Raw genomic sequence first — 9,212 nt, forward strand, 5'->3', positions numbered from 1 at the left:
GGAGCCACCCAGCAAACCGCAGGGAAGGAGACCTGCTTGCTCGGGGTTCCGGGAACGAGAGAGCAAACCGGGAAAGGAGACCAGCTTCGCCGCGGTTTGCTCTCGCGTTCCCGGAGCCACCCAGCAAACCGCAGGGAAGGAGACCTGCTTGCTCGGGGAACGGGAGAGCAAACCGCGGCGAAGCTGGTCTCCTTTCCTGGTTTGCTCTCGCGTTCCCGGAGCCACCCAGCAAACCGCAGGGAAGGAGACCTGCTTGCTCGGGGTTCCGGGAACGAGAGAGCAAACCGGGAAAGGAGACCCGCTTCGCCGCGGTTTGCTCTCGCGTTCCCGGAGCCACCCAGCAAACCGCAGGGAAGGAGACCTGCTTGCTCGGGGAACGGGAGAGCAAACCGCGGCGAAGCTGGTCTCCTTTCCCGGTTTGCTCTCGCGTTCCCGGAGCCACCCAGCAAACCGCAGGGAAGGAGACCTGCTTGCTCGGGGCTCCGGGAACTAGAGAGCAAACCGGGAAAGGAGACCCGCTTCGCCACAGTTTGCTCTCGCGTTCCCGGAGCCACCCTGCAAACCGCAGGGAAGGAGACCTGCTTGCTCGGGGAACGGGAGAGCAAACCGCGGCGAAGCTGGTCTCCTTTCCCGGTTTGCTCTCGCGTTCCCGAACCCCCCTGCAAACCGCAGGGAAGGAGACCTGCTTGCTCGGGGTTCCGGGAACGCGAGAGCAAGCTGGGGAAGGAGACCAGCTTGATTACCAGAGGCTTCCTCCTTCCTCCTTCCTCCTTCCACGGAGGTCAAGAAAAGCGCTGGTAAGTGTTTACATTGGATTACCAGCGCTGGATCACCAGCGCTGGATCCTCTACACCCGAGACAAAACGGGAGTACGGCCAGCGCTGCAAACAGGGAGTTGCAGCGCTGGTGATGCCCTGCAGATGTGTACACCTTCAAAGTTGCAGCGCTGTAACTCCCTCACCAGCGCTGCAACTTTCTGATGTAGACAAGCCCTGAGAGAAGTAGGGAAGCTTCCAGCAAGTAAGGTGCAGCAAGGCTCTGAACCTTTCCAGCAAGGAAGGCTGTGCTCTGTCCTCAGAAGGGGAGAAAACAAGCACAAGGGATTGACTGAGGGAAGGATTTGCCAGACTCTGTGCTACCTAGAAGGGTTTGCTTTGCCCAAGCCTGTGTCTCCAAGGCTAAAAAGGTCTGAGCCTGCTGAGGAGAAGAAGGTACTTTGCCACATTGTCTTTGTCACTGAAATCCTTTGGGAGGGATTTAGTGAGGAGAGGATACGCTAAGTAGAAAGATAAATGATGTGAGGGGACAGGACACTGAAGGGATAGGGCAGCTGAGGGAAGGGAGCACGGAGGGCAAGCAGAGTAAAGTTCAGGTGACAAGACTGGGGGTAGCCAGGAGAAAGTGCTGGAGCAAACAGCCAATTAGCACAGGGAAGCAGGTATTTCCTGGAGCAGAAGTGGGAGGTATTCCAAATTTCCTCTATTCACTGTTTGTATGTCCAATTTTAATTTCAGCAGTTATAATTATTTTTAAAAATGACTTCAGAAACTTCTATTAGTTTAATGAAAACCCTGGAATTGCAAACAGACTGTACGGTTCCCTACCATACATCTACAATTTACATTAATAGATTTGAAAATCACTTCCTGCTTAGCTAACCTTCCATGACTTAAGTTCAGAATCCTGTATTGCCCTTGCCAACTGGTGACATGTGTTAGTTCAGTTACAGCAAGGAAAACATTTGCTCAGGACTCTGAGCATCAGTCTTGGCTGGTAAATAAAGGAGAAATGAATTTCCAAATATTTTAGTGACTTTTACACATGTAATATATGTACATGCATTGTTTATATATAAAGAAACAATAAATGCTGGTGTTGGATGGTGCTGTGCAAAGGTTTTATTGGCCATATGTGTGATTAAGAGTAATGCTTAGACAGATGAAACTAAACACTGTAATGAATTCAGGCATGTAGATGTACCTGGATAGAGAAAAATAAAACCAGTTCCACAGAAACAATATGTTCCCCATCCTTCCCACATCTTCATGTACTCAGAGCAAAAGCTGTTTAGAGACAGAGAACAGAGGTCATCTCAACAGGACCACTTGGTCTTTTTCCCATGCTGAACATTCTGGATGAAGTGACAATGGTTTTGTAGGTGAAAAATATATCTTTCTCCATCTCCCCCAATCCGTTCTTGTTATTTCACATACAGGATTCAACAAATGGAAAGAAACATTTGGAATTCCTTATGTTCCAGTGTGCATGTGCAGTTTTGTCCAGTGGAAAAAAGACAATGTGTTTGTAGAGTAGAGGTTAAGGTGGCTGAGAAACAGACAGATGGCTTACTGCAGAATGATCATGAGGAGAAAGTAGGGATGTGTGACTGTTGCAATCTATATGATTTTATGAAAGTATGCTGATGAGTGTGAATATAATGTAACTAAAATATACTTCATGCAAAAGGTCTCTTGAAAGCTTATACTCCACTGAGTGTGGTCATCCTGTTTGTATAAATGAATCACTTTTGTATCTCAAACTAGAAATATGAAATATAACTCTGAGGGCCTATTGTAATTATGCAAAGTGTGGGCCATTAATGGTGGTTTGGAATCTTGATGGCTCCCATCAACCAGGACAATTAACTGTGGATGGCTCTGTTTGAAGGCCGGCCTTCCTATGAGTCAGGCTGGGAGGAATGAAGGCTTGGGGTCTTATACTGACATGTGATCATGTCACCTGAACACAGGATTCAAGATGTAGGAGTATCATGGATTTATATAGTGGCATTATGATATTTTCTGTCTTTTTATCTGTCTCTTCCCTAATGGTGCCTAACATTTTGTTAATTTTTTGACTACCACAGCACATTGAGCAAATGTTTTTAGAGAACAAACCACAATATCTGCAAGATCTCTTTCTTGAGTGGAAACAGCTAATTTTGTATAGCTAATTGGGATTAATTTTCCCAAAACAGGAATAAAGGGAAATCAGACAATTCAGAGGAAAGTTGACGAAAAGTTAAGGACCAAACCCTAACTTATTTTGGTTCCAATTGGTTTTTCAAATGTTTTAGATAAAATGTGAATGTTTTGGAAAAGGCTATCTATACTGATAGTTACTGGTATGGCAGTTATGCAGCTATTACTTAGTGTTAAATAGCCAATGAGAAAGTAAAAAATATTTAATTATACTTAAAAGGTAAATATAATGCAAATTAATTAAGAAGTGTTATTTTAATTGATTACCAAAAGGGTAGTATGTCAATTTTAGGTAGGTGCATCCATCTACCATCAAAGTACCATGGGAGAAAGAATTATATCCATTCTCATGCATGGACTGATCACCCTGAATTCACCATTCCATCTTAGAATGTGAGTATCAAGGCAATCTATAGTGCTTAACTATCTATTTTATATTAAATAAAGTTTAAAATTTTATCACTTATTCTGTCTTTCAGAGTTCTCCACTACAATAAATTATCTGTAACCTCTCTGGAGGCTCAAACCTTAAAGAATTCAGTTTGGTTCTATTCCTTATTTTTAAATTGCTAAATGGGAACACATAAACCAAAGGTTACACACATTACTGCAAGATAACCCACCATTAGTAAGCACCCAGATATGATTCATGGATTACAGGGTGTCCTGCTTCCAATAAAAATCTGCAATCAAGTGGGGGTAAGGGGAAGCAATCAGAGGCCATTAACAATTGTTATAAATGTGGCCTCTTATAAAGAACTGTCCTACATATGAGCAATAATTCTGAAGATGTGGCAAACAGAATCAATTTGCCAAAATATGCAACTCTGGAAAACAAAAGTCGCAAGGCAAACACATGTTTATCCACACAGAAGCAGAAGAGCACTCATCAAATCTGTTCCTCAGTGTGCTGAGTAGTGAGCCACCCAAGGACAAGTGGAATGGTTCATTAAAAATCACAAAACTGTGAGTTTTAAAATTCATTCGGGGTCAGAGGCCAAGGTGATATCCATGAAATGACATATTATTTTAAGGAATGAACCAATTTGCAGCTCAAATATCCAGCTGATAAACTACTGAGGGGGAAATCTGCAAGTACTGTATGTGGTAAATGCAACGTGGACTGTGAGTATCAGGATAAGAAAGCATCGCTGGAATTTCAGTTGGTAGAATTTGACTCACAAGCCATACTGGGCTTACAGGCTGTGACAAGTTTCAACTTAGTTAAAAGAATCGTTATGGTACAGGAAGAAACAGAAGACATCTGGGATGTATTTAAAAAATAGAAGGATGTATTTGAAGGTTTAGGGTCCTTGCCAGGAAAGCACACTATAAAGATGAACTCACAAGTATCGCTCGTAATTTATGCACCTCCATAAAGTTCCAGTGGATTAAGGGACAAAGTAGAAAAATAATTGTGCCATATGGAAGAGTTGCAAGTAATAACAAAAGTGAAAGAAACTACAAAGTGGGTCAGTTCTACAGTAGCTGTAGATAAAGCAGGTTGAGATTAAATAAGAATGTGCTTGGATCCAAGAGATATAAATAAAACAATACTAAGGGAACATTTTCAATTGCCTACAGTAGGAGAAGAACCAACAAGTTGGCAAAAGCTACAGTTTTTACTGCCTTCAGTGCCAGTAGTGGATTTTGGGAAACACAGCTGGAAGACAAAAGTTCTACACTGTGTACGTTCAACGCACTGTTTGGCAGGTATAGGTTCACCAGACTTCCTTTTGGCATCAGTTCAGCTCCTGAAGCATACCAAAGAGTGATCCAACAGATATTTGAAGGTGTGGAAGTTGTTGAATATTACATAGATGACAGACTGGTGTGGGGAAATATCAGACGAGAACATGATTAATAGCTGGACAGGTGTCATGACAGAGTTCTGGACAGGTGTCATGAAAAGAACCGGTAGCTGAACAAGAGCAAATGAGGCTCTGATAGAGATAAAATAATTGGGGCTTTATCAGGACAAAAAAAAGGTCTAAACCCTGACAAGTCAAAACTTGTGGCAATAATTGAAATGACAGACCTGCAAATCTGAATTACAAAGATTTCTTGGAATGGTTACATACTGTGGGAAATTTATCCCACATATGTCAACAGTAGTAACTCCATTAAAACAACTGTTGGGAAAAAATGTCAAGTTCATTTGGATGCCAATTAATGAGGTGGCATATGAACACTTGAAAGTATTGCTTACAACAGCACCCAGTGCTGAAATACTTTCATGTCAAAGAACCAGTTACTGTGTCAGTGGATGCAAGTTCTATTAGGTGCTATATTGCTGTAAAACAGGGCTCCTGTTGCTTATGCCTCTAAAGCGTTGACAATTACACAACAGAACTATGACCAAATAGAAGAAGAAATATTGGCAATAGTATTTGGCTGTACTCAGTGTCATCAGTTTGTCTATCTATGGGGAAAATGTAGTTGTGGAAACAAATCACAGGCCATTTTCAGAAAACCTTTGTACAGTGCTCCACCAAGGATTCAAAGATGATGCTAACACTCCAGAAACATCAAATGGACATTGGAACCAGGGAAAGAGTAACTAGTTGCTGATGCTTTCTCAGCATATACATGTTGCATGGTGAAAGGAGTAGATTCATAGGAAGCTAATGTCACAATACAACTCATGATGTCTTATTTGCCTATTTCAGAACAGAAATTGAAGGAATGGCAAGCAGCTACAAATAATGTTCTGCAAACCTTAAGACAAACTATTTTGCAAGGATGGTTGGACAAGAAACCTGAACTACCAGAAGATGTCCATGCTTATTGGTCCTATAAAGAGAAGTTAAGTGTGCAAGGTGAACTTACAGTGGGGGAGGGATAGCTCAGTGGTCTGAGCATTGGCCTGCTAAGCCTAGGGTTGTGAGTTCAATCCTTGAAGGGGGAGCTGGAGTAAAAATCTGTGTGGGGATTGATACTGCCTTGAGTAGGGGGTTGGACTAGATGACCTCCTGAGGTCCCTTCCAACCCTGATATTCTATGATTCTATAATTTGTCTTCAAAAATGACAATCATATCAGAAAAGAGATTGTGCTCTTATTCCTGAGAATCCTCTGGGAACGATGGGATGAGAGTTTGGGATGTTGCTATTGGCCCGGCATGTGTAGTTAAATTGAGGATATGCTACAGACTTGGGACACATGTCAAACCTTCAGAAATAAACATCACCAGGACCCAATGCTAGCACACAAGGTCCCAAGCAGACCTTGGAAGATGCTTGAAATAGACCCTATTTGAGTTTCAAGGTTCCAGTTATCTTATTCTGGTTGCTTATGATTCAAAATACTTAAGTCTGTTTGCTTCAGGGCACCACCACAACTGCATCTGTCATCAGATAAGGCAAGTCTATACTTGCAAGGTCTGACATACCTGAAAAATCTCATTAGTGACAATGGGCCATAATTTTGCTCCACAGATTAAAACTTTTGCAAAGCAGTGGGTCTTTGTTCACAAAACATTAAGACTGTTGTTCCCACAATCACATGGAATGGCTAAGAGAGAAGTTCAAACTAATAAGGATTCTTAAAACATCTAGCCTGGCTAATAAGACATATCCCTATGTTGGCCTGCTGGACTATCGGAATACACCTATGGAAAATTTAGGATTGCCTGCTCAACTTGTTTTGGGAAAATATCTAAGGACCAGATTGCTGACTTCATCATAGTTGTTGCAACTCAAAATGATACAAGCAGACATGCAACCTAGCCTAAAATCAAGACAAGCAATGCAGAAATATTTCTCAGACAAAAGTGCAAAACTTTCATCACTGGACAGTGTGAAGACTGTTTGTATTTGGCAAAAGGGAGCATGGAAAACTGCAAGGGTGTTTGACCACCACACTGCTCCAAGATCTTATCTTGAGACAGAAGAAGGAGATGTCTGTAGCAGAAACAGAAAGGATTTGATGCGCACTAAAGGAATTGTGTGGGAGGAGAATGAAAATATGGAAAAAAACACAAATTGTTTCAAGATCCAACTCAGAAATATAAGCAATACCAGCCCAGTCTATTGAGTTTCAAGTGGTCAGATTGAATACAGAAAAGGAAAAAACCATAGGACTCTGATACTCCTGTTACTATTGCTAAAGGTAGACTGGTTTAAAAAAGCCCAACACCTTGTTTGATACAGAAACTAATTTTTTAAGATTCTTTAAGGATTCGGATTAGAATTATGAATGCTAAATTAAGTTCCTACAATTAAGTAAAAAGTTGAAATTTAATTAAATTGTATGTATCTAGGGTTTTAAAAAAAGAGAGAGAGATACTGATAGTAAGAACTTTGGAGTAGGGCCCAAAGTTACGCATGGTGTTGTATGAGGGAGGAGGGAATTATGTAATGAGCTTTATCAGCAGAAGCAGTTTGCTTACACTTGGAGCCAGGCAGGCAAGCTAGCAATGCTGATCTGTACAGTTCTCAGCAACAAGCTCAGTAAAGTGTTTACTGTTACTTACAAGTCTCCAGTATCTTTTCATACGTTATAATAGCAAGTTGGCAACAGCTATTACTCTCTTCATGCGTTAGTGAGCAACTGCATGAGAAATCTGTCTAAGGCACGAGCAGTTATAAGGAGAGGTTTATAAGGAGTAGTGGCAGCCTTAGAGTGCTGATGTGCTTCTTTTCATTTTGCTGCTTAGGCCATCTTATTTCTTTCTTCCCTTTTTTGTTTTATTTTATTGCACCTGGAGTCTTTACTCACCTAAATAACAATTTGGCATGTTGTCTGCCAACCTAATTTGAATGAGCTGATAGAGGAACAACTGTCCCTTTGAGGCAAGTAAGTAATTAGAAGAAAGAAATCAGAAATGGCAAATATATTTAAGGTAATTCATTGTGAATAGACTTCAGCTGCTACCATCCATTTTATGATTGCATTTCTAAATTGCTTTCTCGCAGTTCCCTATCAGGCACTCTATTCAGTCTCACTATATTGTTTTAAGGATTTGTCCAAAGTAATGCAGGCTGACAGTGAGAAGTAATTATTTTATCTGTGGTACATGTTATGCTTGTCACAATGCCTCTTTCTTTATTAGGAACCTGGGTTAGCACTGATGTGTGTAGGAGGGCACAATTCTGGCCGCCTTCTGGCTCACCTACAGTAAGTGGACAATTTTCTTTCTCTAGCTCCCAGATATTGCTAGAACGTTCTCTGTTTCAAGGTCAAACTCTCTACAGCCCTTTCAGAGGGGGAAGGTTATCTTGCTTCTGATTTGTGGACTCTCCAAACTTTTTAAACCTCAGAAGTTGGCAAGTGGGTGATGGGAATGTTGGCACTGCTATAATATAGCACCTGCCTGACACGATGCTGTGACAGAGTGCAGAGGCCCTTGTGAACAAGGGATTAAGTCCACCTCAGTTTCCTCCCTTCACTTACGCAGATGCTTAGGGCTGGGTTATAAGAGTGCTTGGTTGGTAAGGTACAGTTCTGTACCCTGGCATATAGGAGTGGGCTGAACCACAAGGTGGGAGAGTTTTTTCTGCTTATGTTACCTTACTTTACTTTGTTGTTATATTATGTGCACATTGTTTTCACTTTAAGCACTGCATAACCTTCTCAACAGCTTTGGCTTGGCATTTATTTTTGAACCTAAAGAATTTAGCTCAATGTCACCCCAAGAATGCCCTACTAGCACTCTTTCCACGAGGCCTTTCATGGTAAGTTTTCAGTTGGGTGCACAGAGGAATCAGATGTGAAGTTCCGTATTAACACAGAGCAGAACTGCACATCTGTTGTGTTGCCTACTGTAGCTTGGTGCATCTGAGAGGCAGAATCAAAGGCTAAGGCTGCTTTTATCTCTTCAAAGAACTGGCAAATCCCTTTGTGAATGAATTGCAAATGTTTGAATAAAATTTGCTTTTTTGGCCAAGCAGTTGAAATGACTATAAAGATTCAAAATTGGCAGACATCAATAAACATGATAGCCACATTTAACATATCACTGAGCAAACACAATATTTGTGAGGGAAATTCTAAGCCCTGTATTACATCTTAGTAGCTCCTTGTCCCTTTTGAGTGCATAGTTGAGTCAGCTGATTGTGGTGCATGGGCTGCTTTGAAGAGGAAAGCTGACAGTTCCAAGGTCTGCAACCTGAATCAGAGTTCCCCTTCCATGATTACATCCCTTTTAAAACTCTTTGATAGTAAAGTGGGGCATTACCACTACTGTTTCCTCTTCCCTTCATTTAATCAAACTTTACACTGTAATCCACCC

Source organism: Gopherus evgoodei, chromosome 3, assembly GCF_007399415.2.
Source record: "Gopherus evgoodei ecotype Sinaloan lineage chromosome 3, rGopEvg1_v1.p, whole genome shotgun sequence".
NCBI lineage: Eukaryota > Metazoa > Chordata > Testudines > Testudinidae > Gopherus > Gopherus evgoodei.